At 46.7% G+C, this 18,183-nt stretch overlaps 2 pseudogenes; one reads left to right on the plus strand and one right to left on the minus strand.

Moving 5' to 3' along the window:
* Positions 1 to 3,078, plus strand: part of LOC123486413 — a 30,259-nt pseudogene extending 27,181 nt beyond the window's left edge.
* Positions 3,079 to 11,321: 8,243 nt separating this feature from the next.
* On the minus strand, positions 11,322 to 12,573 carry LOC123486414 (annotated as a pseudogene).
* Between the last annotated feature and the right edge of the window lie 5,610 nt (positions 12,574 to 18,183).

Raw genomic sequence — 18,183 nt, forward strand, 5'->3', positions numbered from 1 at the left:
GTACCTTTTTTATTCAGTTCTCCAGAAAAGACCAGGGCCATTACAAAGCTAAACTCAGTGACGACAGAGGGAAAGACACTTCTGTCTTTGACATTTCTGGCCAAGGTAAATTCCTACTCCAGGATATCCATGATCTATAATCTGATTATTTATACAATATCATTTCCTTTATCAGGACCTATTGAAAATGAACTATAATCTGATTATTTATACAATATCATTTCCTTTATCAGGACCTATTGAAAATGAACTATAATCTGATTATTTATACAATATCATTTCCTTTATCAGGACCTATTGAAAATGAATTCCTTTTTCTACAAATCTTCTGTTTTTGATTTGCAGTGTTTGACGATATTATCAACGCCATTGCTCACATTGCTGGTATGTACTTTGTATCAAAACACTTGCTGGGAAAAATATTGATGCATTGTTGTTGTTGTGAAGGTACTTAGTGTTGGTGTGGTTGTGAAGGTACTTAGTGTTGGTGTGGTTGTGAAGGTACTTAGTGTTGGTGTGGTTGTGAAGGTACTTAGTGTTGGTGTGGTTGTGAAGGTACTTAGTGTTGGTGTGGTTGTGAAGGTACTTAATGTTGGTGTGGTTGTGAAGGTACTTAGTGTTGGTGTGGTTGTGAAGTTACTTAGTGTTGGTGTGGTTGTGAAGTCTTTGCCTCTCTTTCCTGTCAGGGTCTTCTGCCTCTGAGCTGGTGCTTCAGTGTACCCCAGAGGGCATCAGGCTCCAGTGCTACATGAAGTACTACACAGAGGAGATCAGGACTGCCTGGTTGCACAAGTACGCACATCTCATCATCTACATCACACTAAGCCAGGCCGGTTACACAGTATGCAGCCATTTTGGAGATGAGATTTGAAGGCATACTTTGACCTATGTCAATCAGTGGATGTTTCTAGATACTATTTTATGTTTCAATGGATTTAAGTTTAGACTGTAGGGTAGATTTGTCTGTTGGTCTTGCCTCAACTTAAAGTATACATCCTTTAAATATAACTGTGGAATGACCGAAATGCAGGGTTTTAATTTAGACGAATAAACCTGACCATATCCGTTTAGGGATAGCAAGATCTCGTCGTCTGAGAAGATGGGGATCGCCGGCACAGCTGAGATGGCCTGGATGCAGATCAGGGATCCATCAGAGAAGGAAAAGGGACACTACTCCATCCAGATAATGGATGCCACCAAGTCCCACACTCGCTCTTTCGACCTCTCCGGACAAGGTTAGCATTGCGAGAGAAAAAATCCCAGCCGGCAAAACGATGTCACAACGTTGAAATGATGTCATTATAACCAGAAGTTTTGCCCACTAGGATTGTTTTAAATTGCACTTAACTTGTCTTTGTAGATGATGTCTTATCATGTCAACCATGTCAATTTGTCTTTTTATAGCGTATACCGATGCATATGAGGAGTACCTGAGACTCAAGTAAGATACTTATTGCTGTGCTTTTCTTCTTGGATTTTGTCGTTCTAATTATTATTATAACAAAATATATATTGGCAAAATACAACACAAAAATAACAATCAAAGTATTAAACGTTCCAAAGGTTTTATAAGGCAAGAATTTGTCCTCATCGTATACACACTGCCAAATGTTTTGGTAATACACCAAGTCTTTGATTTATAACAATGTCATTATTTTGTTATTTTATCTTTCAGGGCTGCAGCCTTTGCTGAGAAGAGTGAGTATACTATATTTACACAGTACATATTAGCCTAGTGATTACGTGACAACAAGTACTAATTGACTTTCCTAATCCTCAGACCGTGGTAGAGTGGTTGGTGGTCTGCCAGATGTGGTCACCATTATGGAGCAGAAGGTGGGATATTCTATGCACTCTGAACAAACGTTATATCATGATGACATATGCTTGTATAAGATTGTGATTGTATTGAAAACACATGGTCTCTCGTTGAGAATTGAGTGCATATTCAAGAGATCTATCTCTCTGACCTCTGAACTCTCACTCTCTCCTCTCCACCTCCCTCTGTCCACCTTCAGACCCTGAGACTGACCTGCACAGTCTGGGGTGACCCCAGTCCAGAGGTCACCTGGTTCAAGAATGAAAATGAGGTAGTCTCCACTGAGCACGCCAAGATTACGCTTGAGGCCAATAAGTTTGCCAGCCTCACCATCACCGCCGTCACATCCGAGGACTCCGGCAAGTACAGCATCAACGTACGGAACAAATATGGCGGCGAGTTTGTGGAGATCACCGTGAGCGTCTACAAGCAAGGCGAGAGCCCCGAGCCCAAAATAGGAGGGAGAGGAGCTACACCTGCACCCCCTGGCCTCCAAGACCCCTACCCTGCCCAAACCCCCATCCCCCAGACCCCCACCCCATCCCTAAAGTCCCCCACCCCCACCGCCAAATCCCCAACCCCACCGCCAAATCCCCAACCCCCACCGCCAAATCCCCAACCCCCACCCCTAAGTCCCCAACCCCCTCGGCGTATGAAGTCCCCCAGCCCAGCCAGATCTCTCAAGTCACCAACCCCCCCTAGAAAGTAACCAGGGATATTGATGCCTGAGAAAGATTGAGGCATTTAGTGCTACTGATTTATAGCATGAGTTGGGTGAAACCAGAAGCTGTTACATGAAGGTGTCCATTTTAGATGTCATCTGTCATATAGCTGGTCACTGAGCATTAACAGGCAAGAAAATTTGAAAAAAGAAATGACCAGAGTAGATGTTAGTCATAAGTGTTAATCATAAAAAGCTGCACCTTCCATTATACTGTACTGTATAATGGAATGTCTGCAGACCTGGGATCAGCCTGCCTAGAGTGCCAGGTGGGCGGGATTTGCCATTGCAACAGACAAGCTTAATCAAGCACAGCTTAAGTATTTGAAATTATTTCATATAGTATTTGAGCCCAGGTCTGAATGTCTGTGTCCATTTCTCTGTTGATGGTGAATGGATGTCAGAGAGTGCAGACGGCAGACACACAGCCAGTGCCGTCCGCACTGCAGTCGCTATGCCAGAGAAGTTAAGTTTGTCTGCACCGTGTTGCGTTTCCCCCTTTGCTTTGTGCTAGCAATAAACCTCATTTATCACCTTCTCTCTGTTGTCTTTTCCTGTCATTCTATCTTTTTATTTCCCTCACTTGTCTACTCTCACTTCTTAATTGTCTTTCATTTAAGAAGGGACCTTTTAGTCATTTAGCAGTAACTTTAGAGGATACAGACTTCTGTATGGCACAAGATCCTTTTGGTATTCTCCTCAAAGATGTATTAAGGACATGTTAAATATTATAAATATTATACATTAATATAAATGTACACTCCACAGAAGAGGTCATATTTGTGGCTACTACCTATAAAGAAATGACTACTGTAAGTGTTTCCTTTCACCCAAACAAGATACTACTAGCCTGACTTCCAAACCTCTGAAGGGAGGGACTCTCAAGTGATGTGTTTTGTCAGAGCAGTGAATGGGGTGAAGATTGCAGCAGGTTTTATCTATTAAGAAAAAAAAACGACAATCCACACCCATCATTGACTGCTCACCTTTTTACTTCAGCCATACGCCAGAGGTGCCGGTCGGGTTGACTTGCTGGCTGTGATTCTCAATGTTCAACTGACTGGACAATTTAACACATTCAATGGGATTTTAAAAGCTGAAAGAGCTGGCTATCATTGCTGACCAAGAAGTAAGTCTAGTTTGTTGACATTTTGACATTCAATTGAGTGCAAGGCCTCTTTTCTGTCTTTCTCCCCTGAAATTTTCAGAATGATTTGAAAAGATCCTTTGTGGTGTACTGTCTGTACTTGAATTTCCACACAGGTGAAGTATATTTTCCACAAATGTACTGAATGAAGAATGTCTACAAAAATATGGTAAAATCAAACAGTTATTGGAAGTTTCACATGTGGTAGGTTGTCAGTCAAAACTATTTTACTTAAATGGGTTTGGCATTAGGTTGTGGCATTATACATAGTGAAGATGAAAATCGTACAAATCACAATTTAATCAGTTCTGTCATAACACATAGTATATTGTATATTTTTTTAAGGTAATAACCCCATTCTACGTAAATCAGAGATCCTCTCAGGGGGAAACCTTACAAATGGAATCCAAGCTCTCCTGTCTGTTGTCATTCAAAGAAGACGTGGATTCCAGCAGAATACATCCAGCCACACTACAAGGAGTCCTACCGCTTGCCATCTACGCTCTGGTCAGTGGGGGTAGAGATGTCTACCAGGAGTACCTCAAAGCCGAACAACTCAGTGACTTTCTCTCTGAAGAGGAGATCATCTTCATTTTAGACAATGCAGAGTTGCCAGTCCCAGAGGATGAGGATTCTGCAGGGAAACATGTCAGAGCTCCCTCCACTTACTTCCCCACTGAGTCAGATGAGGAGGTTCCTGACCTTGACCTCGGCTGGCCAGAGGTCACCAATGAGAACATGGAGACAAACATCAGCCTGCTTTTCCACCCTCCCAGACACAACACACCGACCATCAAATACATGATACGTAAACAAATTCTAAATGCAAGACAGGTAAGGAGGCACAATAATATAACTTCCCATCAATCATTTGCAGTGTCTGGTATTTACTGTTATGGTTTGTACGAATTCACATTCCTGGTTTGAATTGCCTTTCTTACAGAGTAGCATTTCCCACAGGTGCACATGTTGAAAAAAAAAAGAATGTTCATTTAAAATGTCTGTGGCATATCAACAACCGAAGCCTGTGTCAACTTGCACTTGTTTAAACGTAGGCTTACTGAAATGTCAGCTTCACACGTCATGACTGCTTGCCAGGCTTTCTGAAAGGTTTCCACTTATCATCCTTACAATTGGACATGTATTTCCAGAAGGTTAAAAAAGTGTGTGTGTGAAGGTAATAGGGTGCTATTTGGGATGCATATTGTCTGGTAACTTGAACACAACTGACACCTGTATTTTATGAACCTGTGGGGGCTGTCCAGCCAGTGGTTGCATCCCTATCACCTGTATAGTGCAATACTTTTGACCAGGGCCCCTAGGACTGTGGACGAAAGTAGTGCACTATATAAGGAATAGGGTGCTATTTGGGACGTAGACTGTCAACAGAGCAAGTGCTGTCCATGGGCTCTTGTAACAAGGTCTCCCCTCGACGGTTACGAAACACTCCTTCCTAGTTATATTATTCACCTCAATGTGTTACTTTTTAGCATGTCTGACAAAAAGGTGGTACTTTAGGAATACTTAAAAAAGAATGTGGAATGACAAAAGAATAAGTACATGCATGCCCATTTTTTCAATGTACACTGGAATGGGGGAATCAATATTGCATACAGAAAGTCCTGTTTTTGTTCAGTACTTTCCTTTGCAGGTTTGTCAATTGAGATTGAGACCACTAGTGTTTTTGCTAATCATTGATTGTAGTCCCCAAACCCTTGTGAAAATGTTTAATGCCCTAACGTTATGTAACAGCAATGTAACATGAATAAAAATGACATTTGTAAAACAAAAAAAATAAATAAAGTGTGTGTGTAGGAACAAAAGACATTGCTACATCTCAAAACACACATACGGTACAGTCTGTGCTGTTCAAACAGTGCACTTTTGAGTACCACAATTACTCAGTGTTGGGGAAGCTACTCTGAAAATATAGTTGACCAAGCTACCAATTACTTCACACTGGAAGAAGTTAAGCTACACTAAAGCAACCCTTAAGAAAATATAGTTTACTTAACTAAAGTTACTTTGGAAAAAGTAGTTAACTACATCCAAACTACTTTGTGAAAAATGATCATATATACATCTGAAATGTCATTGACCCCAAATTGCAAGAACAGATTACTCTGGTGTCAGATGTGTAATTAGTCTATTAAACACAAAAAGTGAGAATAAGGCACACGAAAAGTGTTTCTTGAGAATTAGGCAGGTCTAATGCAGAAATATAAATGAAATTCTTGCCTACTTCACCCATATTTTATTAGTAGTGTATCGTTTCAGTAGTTAGCTACACAACTACATTGCAAAACAAGTAATTAACTACTGATTTTTTATTTATTTAGTTCAACTACCACCAAGCTACTGCAAAATGTAATTAAATTACTGGTTGAACTACATGTAGTTCACTACTCCCCAACACTGCAATTACTACACATAAAAAGACGAGGCACCTTTTCAGATTTGGTGACCAATTTCTGAGACTTCTACTTTCAATAAACCTCTGCTGTTCACACAACTGATAATTAAGCCTGTTCTTAATCCCTTTTCAATATAGGTTATTGCTATAGCGATGGACGTCTTCACTGACGTTGATATTTTTAAGGCGATTGTCAATGCAACTACTAGGGGAGTGGTGGTCTACATACTTCTTGATGACTTCCAATTCAAAAGCTTTCTGAATATGGCTGAGAGCGCAGATGTCCAAATCCAAGATCTCAAGGTAAGGAATTATATTTGAAATACTTAATACTTAATTAACTATAACAAAAACTTCTGCTTCGACCAATTAAATACCACAAGTTTCTACACATGATTTGTGTCTCCCATTACACTGTGTGTATAAAACATTTGGAAGAGTTATTGAGTAATATTGAGTTGCACCCCCTTTTGCCCTCAGAACAGTCTCAATGCGTCAGGGCATGGACTCTACAAGGTGTCGGCGTACCACAGCGATGCTGGCCCATGTTGACTCCAATGCTTCTCACAGTTAAAGTCAAGTTGGCTGGATGTACTTTGGGTGGTGGACCATTCTTGATACACATAGGAAGCTGTTGAGCGTGAAAAACCCAGCAGCGTTGCAGTTCTTGACACATTTAAATCGGTGTGCCTGGCACCTACTACCATACCCTGTTCAGAAGCACTTAATTATTTTGTCTTGCCCATTCATCATCTGAATGGCACACATACACAATCCATGTCTCAATTGTCTTAAAAATCCTTATTTAACCTGTGTCCTCCCTTCATCTACACTGATTGAAGTGGATTTAACAATTTACATTTACATTTAAGTCATTTAGCAGACGCTCTTATCCAGAGCGACTTACAGGAGCAATTAGGGTTAAGTGCCTTGCTCAAGGGCACATCGACAGATTTTTTTCACCTAGTCGGCTCGGGGATTAGAACCAGCGACCTTTCGGTTACTGGCACAACGCTCTTAACCACTAAGCTACCTTACATAAGTAAGGGATCATAGCTTTCACCTGAATTCCACCTGGTCAGTCTACAGTATGTCATGGAAAGGGCATGCATTCCTAATGTTTTGTATACTCAGTGTATATTCACAAAGGAACTGTAAGAGTCCTAATTCCATTTTATTTAGTTTATTTAGTTAACCTTTATTTTATCAGGGCGTCATACTGAGACCAAGGTCTCTTTTAAATGCATAGCAGGAGTTTGTCAGTGGCATGACCTTTTAACTATTGGCAGGAATCTTAGCGGAATAGCAATGACATTTGCTCCAAACCCTTGGTGGAAATGCAGTAGTCATTTACCGGTGTGTCTATTTCCCCTAAAGCATCATCAGTGTACCAACGTGCTGGATGACTTCAGCAGGTTTACTTTATGAGTTTTATAGTGCAGTGCCAGGCTTGTTCCTGTTACGCAGTGTCTTTACCCTTTGTCTCAATTGGATAGACTGAGAACTTGTTTTTGAGCAAAGACAAAGTGTCCCAATGAAAGGTGAAATGTGTTGTCTTGCTGTAACTCTTAATAATTCCAAACCAATTTTCTGGTTGGCCTCCTGTCAATGGTTTTGGGGATGGTTGTCACAAGTTTGATAAGGTTAGAGTTGTAGTAGTAGTGGTGTGTGTGTGTGTGTGTGTGTGTGTGTGTGTGTGTGTGTGTGTGTGTGTGTGTGTGTGTGTGTGTGTGTGTGTGTGTGTGTGTGTGTGTGTGTGTGTGTGTGTGTGTGTGTGTGTGTGTGTGTGTGCGGAAAATAAATGGTGAGAGATTTTAACTCCATTCTTCTGTCTTATTCAGAACTTGCGAGTTCGGACAGTGAAAGGACAGCAGTATATATGTCGATCTGGAGCAAAGTTCCATGGATCTTTGGAGCAGAGGTTTCTATTGGTGGACTGCAAAACAGTGTTGTACGGTACATACAGGTATGTCTAACCTAGTACAACCAACTATGTCCCCTCTATTGCATTTAAAACAGAAATCTGTTCCCAAACTCTTCCTTAACTTGTTATATCCAGTATATTAAATATAATGTTATACATTATGTAGCATACTAACATTTTCTAAAGTATTCATGGAGTTTTATGTTTAAGTAACCGGATGACTGCATGTATTTATTATAACACCTTTCTTTTGGTCTCCTTTTCCTCCAGCTTCACGTGGTCCTTCGAGAAGATCAACCTCAGCATGGTCTTGGTCGTCACAGGGCAGCTGGTGGGCTCCTACGACGAGGAGTTCAGACGTCTGTTCGCCCGATCCAATCTGCCCGCCACTCTCTCTCAGGAGAGAGACTTCTGGAAAGAGCCGGCAACGTCCACGTACAACCCTTACCCCGGTCGGCTCTTCGAGAGCAGACTCTCTCTCGACCAGATTCACATGAGATCCCGCAGGAGACAGCTTGGCTTGATGAGTTCTACCGGTCAACAGAAGGACGATCGATACAGCAATGGACAGATGATCACAAGAGGACTGAGCATTCAGGACAGACTGAATCAATCTCACCGCACCGATATGGGGAAACTTGTGAGGGGACACAGCTACGCCGGAGAGCTGCCGCTGAGAGGGAATTCCACAACTCACTTGAGGAATGTAAGAGATGACGCTGGCGGTGCTCACGGTGCCCCTGAGAGAGGCAGACGTAGCGAAGATCCACTGTTACCAGGCAGGGTGAATCATTACACGCAGAAGAAGAAGTATGGCATTGACCAACAGCATCTACTCCCTTACAGCAGTGAGACCTCTCTCTTAACAGGTGGAAGATCAACTCGTACCTCAATAACAGTGATGTAACCCTAGGGGGAGCCAGTTGAGAATCTGCATCTGCCTGACAGCACGCAGAACCCCAAACACATCATCCTGTATGAGAACATCAGTCCTCTTCAACAGCCGTCTGGCAGAACAGTCTGAAACTCCTAACTATATGTCTGAGCACTCTGTGACATCTCCACAAGGCAGTCTATGGATGCTATCTCCACAGGGCGGTCTAGGAGTGACATCCCCACAGGGCATTCTAGGTGGCCTAAGCAACTTCCAACCCCCAACTGACCCCCGCTAGATTGAGGGAGACGTCAGATGAGATTGGAAGAGATCAGACGGAAAAGGCTCAGTTTACATGAGTATGAGGAACCTGTCAGCAACTTAAGGCCAGCGCAGAGCCAGGATTCTCTCAGGCTGTCTGTTTGTCTGCTCTCGAAAGAGCTAAAAGAAGGTCGTCAGAGAGAGGCCTGGATACAAGGCACAGTACGGCAGAGTTATCAGGCAGCTCAGAACACAGTTCTAATCAGGGACCTTCCAGCCGCAGAGAGGAACTCACCCCCAGGAGGTCAACAGGAAGAGGAAAAAAGAGTTAAAGACCAAACATATAAACGAACCAACTTCAGTGATGCACAAAGGTCTGTCTCACAATACGACATCAAGAACAAGACAGAGAGGAATCCTCTTGATGACTGGCAAGAGCCTCTCTCCAGGACGATGTCGGCAGCCCAACTGGGAATACAACTAAAGGAGCCTTTGCTCAAGCCCTCCAACTTCAGACCCACTGGACTTAATGTGGAGAGCTCTAAAGCGCTAACGTCTTTGATTGGAATACCAGAGGAGAAGGAGGGCCCCACCAGGAAGAGTCATGGCTCCACTGACCAGCTGGCCAACAGCTCCGACTCAGTGCTCTCCGCAGACATAGAGAAAACACGCCAAAGTGTGAATCCAGTGAAACCCACAACTTCTGTGAAATCAATAAAGAATATAGTGCATGCCGATGTTTCAGTGGATAAAATGGTGGAGAAAACGCCACACCAGGAAGAGGGAGCAGAACTCCAAAGGCAGAATTCATTCAGATCCACACTTCAAAGGATAGGTTCAGTGAATTCAAAGCATTTAGTGCAGGCTGACATTTCAGAAGAGCAGAGAACCATCTCAGATCCTCCTGGAAAACCGTCAGCTGTGGGACTTACTACATCACCCAAAGGTCATTCGCCAAGCCCTTCCAGGTCATCACATAATGCGGCTGGTAATGAAACCGAAAAGGAACAACAACATAATTCTCCCAGCCCAGCAGGTAAATCATCATCTCCTGGGTTAAGTACTAGCTGGGTTAGAAGGAGCTTTAGAAAGAAACGTGAACCGGACCAGGACACCCTGAGCTCCACAAACACTGTGGAGAGTCAAGCATCAATTCATTCAGACACCGGGCAGAAACGAGCATATAGCCGATTTGAGAGTTTTGTTTCTTTTGACAACAAGCCATCTGATAAACCGACAAAAACTACTACAAACAGATATGACTCAGACAAACACAGAAGTTTGTTTGTGAGACATCCCTCTATTAGTTCCATACACAGCTATCAGACTGAAACTACGCCTAATGAAAATAAGCTTGGCGATTCATACAACGGTGGGGAATCTCATCAGCAAGAAGTGAATGTGTAAATGTTGTCTACGATCAAGGCAATAACAGCACTGTTCTATGACAGGGTTTGTATTGTAAATTAGACTGTTAAGAGTCTTTAGGGAATTTGCATTTATTTTTTGCACTGGTTATGGGATACATTTTGTTGTAAAAATTGTTATATATTGGAATGTTCTAATATGGCAAGTGTGCGAATTCGGATATTTTTATTCCTTACTTGTGAAATGGTCATTTAGATTTCTCCTTAGTTGTCAAATGAATACCCCAAACGTGATTATTTTACTATCCTTTGTTTTGAGTTCATAGTAGACGTTTTGTATTAAAAAGTGCATACATGCATAGGAAAATAATTGCTTCAGTATAAGGTACCCTCTAATTTCACTAGCCAAATCCACATTTGTGTTTTGAACTCAAAGTGCTGTGTTCAGCTATACATGTAAAATAAGTTTCAACGTCAGTTTTCAGTGTAAAGTGGCCAGTTTCCCTTTCTACATTTTCCCATAGCACTGTAATAGGTTGAGAATGGTTTTTATGTTTGTGTACCTTACCGACAGCTATCTACTGTATGACATCATAATTCAAGACCCAAACCCCAGATGTTTCCTACTCTCTTTTTAAAGAAATCAGATTAGATGTGATAATTCATTTTCAATTCATTTGGGCCCTGCACACAGATGTTGATATTTCAATCATGTTTTTATTGTTTTCTGTCAAATATGGAATAAAAAATATATATATTCAAAGCTTTGTATGAATTCGATCAATCCATTTGTTTCATAGGAATCCCACTGTACAATATTGACTACTTCTATATGAAATATTCCAGACATTTGTTCCTCTCTGCATCCAATTCTTCAGTCTCAATCTCAAATTGCTTCAGAGCAATAAAATACTGCACAAATGGTTCTCCCAGGGCTCCGCGAATCACATGGTCTTCGCTCAAAGCCACCAGAGCATCCTCCATCTTCACAGGGATGGCAAACTGCTGTTTCCCCAGCTGGGTGTGGGTGGAGGCCCTGGTCAGACCCGTCTCAGCCGCCAGGTTGCGTTTGATACCGTCCAGTCCTGCCGCCACGGTGGCCGCCATCACCACGTATGGGTTAGCCATGGCCGAGCCCAGATTGTTGTCGATATGCGTCTCCCGCCCGACGTGGCATTTTACATTGAAGGCGCTGCTGTTGTCATTGTAGCCATAGGTGGCATAGAGCACGTTGTGCTTGGGGTCTTTGACCTTCTTGGCGATGTGGCTGCGGCAGCCCAGCCCAGGGGAGAGCAGGCAGCTCATGGCGGCTGAGTGGCTCAGGAGCCCCGCAAGCCACTTCCTGCCAATCTCCGACAGCTCCCCCTCCGCCGTGGTCCCCGGTGTGGAAGAGACTACGGCGGCCGGCATCCCAGAGAGAGTGGGAAAGCACCCCGGCGTTGTACAGGCTGTCGTCGGTGAAGAAGCTGGTGATGTAGCTGTGTTTCCTCGCCATCTCTTTAATGCCGGTACGAACGTGAAGGCGGTGTCGGCGTCACGATGCCAAACTCCGGCCTCAGGTTGATCTCCATCTGACCGGGCACCATGGCTGAGGCCAAGCTGTCCACGTCAGCCCCCATGCGTACATCCCATTCACCAGCTGCTGGAAGAAGGGCAGGTCGTGGTTGCTGGCCAGGGTGGTGGCGGGGAACAGCATGGTCTTGGGGCCCACCCTGTCGGGCGCACCCAGGACACAGCACTCGTAGGTGAAGGAGGAGTGCAGGGAGAAACCCAGGCTCTGGAGCTGCCCCATCAGCTGCTTGGCGATGAGGCGGGGTGCTGTGCGCAGGGGGCTGCCGGTTATCATGCAGGGGGTCACAGATGACCCGGGCCGTCTGCTCTGCCCAGGGCAGCACCCCCTGAAGGTCGACAGGTCTGGGATCAGCAGCACGTCGCTGCTAAGGTTGGCAGGGTTGTTGGCATGGTCCACCTCACTGCTCTTAGGGCTCAGGGTCAGCTCTAGGTAGCTTCTTGGCATCGGCACCCCGTATACTGCTTTCTCCTGTAAAGATAAAAAATGTTTACATCATGGGACTTTTCCTATAGGCAAGCATAACCATTTATCAACCATTTAAACAAATAGCATTATAACATTGTGGGTTGTCTCAATACACTATAGCTAGTATGTTTTAGGATGTTTGTGTACTGTGTGTGTCACGAGTTACAAAGCCAGAACCCAGAAGCAGACCAGGACAAGGTAAGTTGAAACGAAGGTGAGTGTTTATTTACAAATTCAAGAGTGATGCTGAATAATCCAGGGAACAGAGCGGGCGGCGTTGATTAGTTGTTGGGGGTGCAGTGGTTGATCCAATCATGGCTCGGCAGCCGCCGACCACCAGGCAGAGGTTGGATGAAGGTTCCGGACGAGTGACTGCAGATGGAACAAAACGGAGGTAAGTAAACAACAAACCAACAAGGTGCAAAACAACAAAACTAACGCTAGAAGCTCTAAGACTGATACTCTGGTAAACCTACTGTTCATGGCTAACGATCCGGCAGGGAATGGATGTCAGGTCAGCGCCTAAAAGGGGTGATGATCAGGACCAGGTGTGCAGATTGCTGATGGGATGCAGGTGTGGTAAATCATGAGAGCTCCCCGCCTAGCAATGTCGCCCGGCAACCAGGCAGGAGCGTTCCAGAACCCTCGGGAAAACAGGAGATCCCGAACAGAAAAACTGACAACACCGACAGGAACCGACTCAGGATGCAGGGTTCGTTACAGTACCCCCCCTTCCGACGAACCACCGGGCGGACTCCCGGAGCGCCAGGATGGAGGCGGTAGAAGTCCCGAAGGAGGTCAGCATCAAGGATCTGTCGCCGCGGAATCCAACTCCTCTCTTCCAGGACCATACCCCTCCCAGTCCACGAGATACTGGAAACCCGGCCCCGCCGTCTGGAATCCATAATGCGTCGCACCGTATAGGCAGGACCACCTCCGATCATCCGAGGAGGAGGAGAGGAGGAGGCGGAGGAGGCAACAGAGGACTGAGGAGAACAGGCTTGAGGCAGGAGACGTGAAAGGTGGGATGAACTCTGAGCGTTCTCGGTAACTTGAGGTCGAACTGCAACCGGATTGATCACCTTCTCCACCACAAACGGGCCAATGAACTTCGGTGACAACTTCCTAGACTCAGTCCGTAAAGGAAGATCCCGTGTGGCCAACCAGACCCTATCTCCGATGGTATAGGTGGGAGCGGGAATCCCGCGACGATTCGCCTGGAGCTGATACCGGTCAGAAACTCCAAGGAGTGCCTTTCTGGCCCGATGCCAGGTCCGGTGGCAACAACGAATGTGGGCCTGAACAGAGGGTACTGAGAGATCCTTCTCCTGAGAAGGAAACAAGGGAGGTTGGTAGCCATACAGGCACTGGAAGGGAGACATCCCAGTGGCAGATGTAGGGAGAGTATTATGGGCATACTCAACCCAAGGCAACTGAGAGACCCAGGAGGTGGGGTTGGCGGAGACAAGGCAGCGTAGCGTGGATTCCATCTTCTGGTTGGCTCTCTCCGCCTGACCATTAGATTGGGGGATGAAACCCAGATGTGAGACTGACCGTAGGCTCCAATGGCCAAACAGAAGGACTTCCAGACAGCAGAGGTAAACTGAGGACCACGGTCGGAAACGATATCACTAGGCAACCCGTGGACCCTGAAAACCTCCCTAACCAGGATCTCGGACGTCTCAGAGGCAGAGGGAAGCTTGGAAATGGGCACAAAGTGGGCGAACTTGCTGAATCTGTCCACGATAGTCAGAACGACCGTGTTCCCCTCAGAAGAGGGCAATCCAGTGACAAAGTCCAGGGCCAGATGCGACCATGGTCGCCGAGGAATAGGAAGGGGGGTGAAGTAGTCCAGGAGCTGGGCCGATTGGCACTCTTATTCTGCGCACACACTGGACAGGCAGCAACAAACCCCGAGTATCCTCTCCCATGGCAGGCCACCAAAATCGTCTGCGAAGAAACGCCATCGTCCGAGCCACGCCAGGGTGACAAGCCATCTTGCTGGCGTGGGCCCATTGGAGGACAGCAGAACGAACCGACTCAGGCACAAACAACCGACCGGGTGGACCGTTACGGGACCGGGTTGCGTCGGGCCGCCATAACCTCCTCCTCAATCTTCCACATAACTGCTCCCACGACACAGTTCCGGGGAAGAATCGTCTCGGTCTTGGCCCCCACTCTCCTCCGTCTTGGAGAACATCCGGGACAAGGCGTCCGCCTTGCCGTTCTTGATCCAGGTCGGAACGTCAGGGGAAAAAATTGAATCGTCCGAAAAACAACGCCCACCTGGCCTGACGGGGAGTTGAGACGTCTAGCCGATTGCACGTAAGCAAGATTCTTGTGGTCAGTCCAGACAATAAACGGTTGCTCCGCCCCCCTCCAACCAGTGGCGCCACTCCTCCAAGGCAAGTTTCACCGCGAGAAGCTCCCGGTTACCCACATCGTAGTTCCTCTCCGCAGGCGAAAGACGACGAGAGTAGTAGGCGCAGGGATGGAGTTTACTGTCCGTGGAGCATCGCTGCGACAGGATGGCGCTAACTCCCACATCAGACGCGTCCACTTCAACGACGAACTGACGGGCCGTGTCGGTTGAGAGAGAATCGGTGCGTTGGTGAATCGCCTCTTCAAATCCAGAAACGCTCGATCCGCTTCCGGATTCCACTTGAAGGTCCTGATACTGGAAGTCAAGGCAGTTAACGGAGCGGCCACACGGCTGTAATCCCGGATGAATCTGCGGTGAAATTCGCAAACCCCAAAAATCTCTGGAGCTGCAATCTCGTACCGGGCTGGGCCCATTCCAGAACCGCTCTAACCTTCTCTGGTCCATCCTAATCTCTCCCTGGAGATGATGTACCCGAGGAAGGATGTCGTGTGGGCGTGAAACTGCACTTCTCGGCCTTAACGAACAGGCGATTCTAACATCGCTGCAGAACCTGTCGGACATGCTGGACGTGGTCGGAAGGTTCCTTCGAGAAGATCAGAATGTCATCCAGGTAAACAAACACAAAGAGACCGATCATATCTCTCAGGACGTCGTTCACCATACTCTGGAATACCGCTGGAGCATTGGTCAGTCCAAAGCGGCATCACCTGATACTCGAAGTGTCCCATCGGTGTATTGAAACCCGTCAACCACTCGTCCCCCTCTCTGATCCGGACCAGGTGATACGCATTGCGTAGGTCTAGCTTGGTAAACACCGTAGCACCCTGTAAGGAGTCGAAGGCAGAGCTCATCAAGGGCAGGGGGATACTTGTTCTTGACCGTGATATCATTCAACCCCCGATAATCAATACACGGTCGAAGAGAGCCATCCTTCTTACCCACAAAAGAAGAATCCTCCCCAGGGGTGATGACGAGGGACGAATGAGGCCAGCAGCTAGGGACTCCTTGATGTAGGTCTCCAAAGCCTCACGTTCAGGTCGGGAGATACTGTATAACCGTCCCTTGGGATAGACAGCTCCAGGAACAGGTTGATGGCACAATCATATGGTCGGTGGGGAGGAAGTGACAGAGCCCTCTGCTTACTGAACACTTCCCCAAATCGTGATATGTCTCGGGAACCAGTGACAAATCTGGGGGTTTAGCCTCAATCACCTGACTGGGAACCGAATGGGAACAGGCAGTCTTGAGACAGTTAGCACGACAATCAAGGCTCCAACTCGTTACCTTGCCCGTCACCCAATCGAACGTGGGATTGTGTTCCTTCAGCCAGGGATATCCAAGGACCAGAGGGACATGGGAAGACGGCAGAATGAAGAATGAGATCACCTCAGAATGATTCCCCGACAACAGCATCTTAACCGGTTCAGTCCTCATCGTATCGTGCCAGACTACGCGTTCAGAGTGGTTGCTTCAATGGCTTCCGGTAATTGCTCCTTGGAAAGCCCCAGCTGTTCCACCACTTCGGCATCCATAAAAGCTTATCGGCACCTGAATCGACAAAGCGTTAATCGCTAAAGCTCTGATTCCCTGTTCGTGAGGGTAGCCGGAAACGGGGTCTGACAGAGGTACTGAGAGGTTGAAACTGGCTCGCTAAAAAGTCCTCCCAACTTTAGGAAGCCGGCAGTTTGACGACCGCCCGGGAACAAGTGGAGATGTAATGTCCCGAGCTACCACAGTAGAGGCAGCAGTTGGTCTTACGTCTATGTTGACGCTCCTCCTTGGTTAACCCGTGCCGCCCCACTTGCATGGGTTCAGAATCGGGAGAGAGGACCTCTCCACTAATCCTTTGTGGTGGAGAATGATCGCGTGTTCTGGTCCACCACCCGACCCGACTGGGAACTGAGAAGCTGATCGATTGGGACGGGCCCCATTGCTTCTCCCTCCTTCGCTCTCGAACTCGGGTATCCACCCGAATAGACAAGGCTACCAAGCTGTCCAGGTCACTAGGCTCCGGATAGGAGATCAACTCATCCTTGAGCTGCTCCGACAGACCCTGGTTAAAGGCCGCTTGCAGAGACTCCTCATTCCACCCATCTCTCCACAGCCAACGTCCTGAACTCGATCGAAGTCGGCAGCGCTGCGAAGTTCGCTTGGCGAGTGAAAACAGGCGCCTAGCTGCGTCCATACCTCGGACGGAATGGTCGGTAGCTTCTCATCTCGGCCGTGAACTCCTGGTATGAAGCCATGCAGGTGTCCTGTCGTTCCCAAACGGCTCAAGCCCACTCCAGCGCTGACCACGCAGCAACCAATAACAAAGGCTATCCCTAGCCTTGTCTGTGGCATAAGAGTTGGGCTGTAGATCGAAAACTAAGCCAACCACTGCATAAGGAAAGAACAGCATCTTCCCAGCTCTCCCTCATATTTATCCGGCGCGGAACCTTGGGCTCATGGACGGACACAGCTCCAGAAGTGGCAGGCGAGATGGGTGAAACCGGTAGTGGATTCTCCACCGGCAAACTGAGCTGGGCCTGGATCTCCGTCAGCCCGGTGGAGGTTCGAACTGCAACGCTATCTCCTGTAGTGCCGTGCTTGTTGTCCCAACATCTTCTCCTGATGGAAATGACATGGCGAACAGAGTCCAGGTCCGCTGGGTTCATTACTGGCCGGATCGTTCTGTCACGAGTTACAAAGCCAGAACCCAGAAGCAGACCAGGACAAGGTAAGTTGAAACGAAGGTGAGTGTTTATTTACAAATTCAAGAGTGATGCTGAATAATCCAGGGAACGGAGCGGGCGAGCGTTGATTAGTTGTTGGGGGTGCAGTGGTTGATCCAATCATGGCTCGGCAGCCGACGACCACCAGGCAGAGGTTGGATGAAGGTTCCGGACAGAGACTGCAGATGAAAAAACGGAGGTAAGTAAACAACAAACCAACAAGGTGCAAAACAACAAAACTAACGCTAGAAGCTCTAAGACTGATAATGGTAAACCTACTGTTCATGGCTAACCGATCCGGCAGGGAATGGATGTCAGGTCACGTGCCTAAAAAGGGTGATGATCAGGACCAGGTGTGCAGATTGCTGATGGGATGCAGGTGTGGTAAATCATGAGAGCTCCCGCCTAGCAATGTCGCCCGGCAACCAGGCAGGGAGCGTTCAGAACCCTCGGGAAACAGGAGATCCCGAACAGAAAAACTTGACAACACCGACAGGAACCCGACTCCAGGATGCAGGGTTC

The sequence above is a fragment of the Coregonus clupeaformis genome, unplaced genomic scaffold (assembly GCF_020615455.1).
Source record: "Coregonus clupeaformis isolate EN_2021a unplaced genomic scaffold, ASM2061545v1 scaf1195, whole genome shotgun sequence".
Taxonomy (NCBI): Eukaryota; Metazoa; Chordata; class Actinopteri; order Salmoniformes; family Salmonidae; genus Coregonus; species Coregonus clupeaformis.